Source organism: Myotis brandtii, unplaced genomic scaffold (assembly GCF_000412655.1).
Source record: "Myotis brandtii unplaced genomic scaffold, ASM41265v1 scaffold33, whole genome shotgun sequence".
Classification (NCBI taxonomy): Eukaryota; Metazoa; Chordata; class Mammalia; order Chiroptera; family Vespertilionidae; genus Myotis; species Myotis brandtii.
The window spans coordinates 2,522,708-2,523,860 of NW_005362713.1; the positions used below are offsets into that span (position 1 = coordinate 2,522,708).

The following is a 1,153-nucleotide window of genomic DNA, read 5'->3' on the forward strand; positions in this document are numbered from 1 at the left end:
TGGACTGACTATTCTCGGGGGGGAAAGGGGGGTGGGGGGTGCAGGAAGAGACTGGACAAAAATCGTACACCTATTGATGAGGACAGTGCGGGGGTGGGGGGGAGGGAGGGGCAAGGGCACAGTGTGGGGTGGGAACCGGGTGGAGGGAACTATGGGGGGAAAAAAGAGGAACAACTGTAATAATCTGAACAATAAAAGATTTAATTTTTTAAAAAATGGCAACAGAATAGGAGGATGCTACACAGACATTCTCCCAGGAACAAGCTGGAATTACAACTGAAATATGGAAAGGCTTCCTGAATAATTAATGGAAAACTCGCAGGAAAGAACCCTGATACCCAAGGACCGAAGGTGGAGACGCATAGAGACTGGTAGAAGGGGCAGAGGCGAGAAAGGGCTGGCTGGGCACCCACAGTCGGCAACTGAAGTCCCGGAGAGTTATCTCAGTTGTGGGGAGTTGCCACTGAGAACTCTGGGATCTAACCCCCAAGCTAGGCTCCCCAGCAGAGAACACCAGAACTGAGAAGGGTACCCAAGTGACATCTATCTGTGAAAAGCAGTGGGGTGCTGTCTGCCAGGGTGTGGCAGCTGAAAGTTCAGGAACCCTTTTAAAGGGCCAATGCACAAAAATTCCCTCTGGAGCCACCCACCCTGTGCTCTGGCAGAGGCAGGGTGAAGTGGACTGGAGCTGTGAGAGCAGAACCCAGGCCTGGGGACTCGGGGGATAGAGCTCAGAAGGCAGACACCCCAAGTTTCCTGTGCTGAGTCATTCCTTCATGCAGCAGAGGACATCTTTCCCAGAGACATCTGCCTTGCCTGGGGGGAAGACAGTTGACCCACCCTGTTGGAAAACACCTTGCCCTGAGGCCACTTGAAGAGATTAAAAATAACAATTCATCTCCAGGCAGGCAGAAACAACTGCCCCACCCTGTTGAAAAAAAACTCTTGCCACACCTGAGGACGATTGCCTGGGGCAATTCAAGTCGGAATCCTATTAGTCTGTAGACAGAGGCTGTCTCTGGAAGCTTTGAGTCTTTGCCTGATCCCATTAGTCAGAAACAGCCTTTAATACTGTCCTGCACTAGAGATTGAGAGGTGTAGAGGAGCTACCTAATACATAATCACAAACCCAAACAGACAACCAAAATGAGGA

At 50.8% G+C, this 1,153-nt stretch overlaps 1 protein-coding gene and 1 long non-coding RNA gene across 4 annotated transcripts in view; one reads left to right on the plus strand and one right to left on the minus strand.

The window, feature by feature from the left end:
* BMPR1A (bone morphogenetic protein receptor, type IA) overlaps nucleotides 1-1,153 on the plus strand; it is a 93,830-nt gene that overhangs the window by 79,156 nt on the left and 13,521 nt on the right. The window lies entirely within an intron of this gene.
* Nucleotides 1-1,153, minus strand: part of LOC106726911 — an 8,546-nt gene that overhangs the window by 7,039 nt on the left and 354 nt on the right. The gene's annotated exons all lie outside the window — the stretch shown is intronic.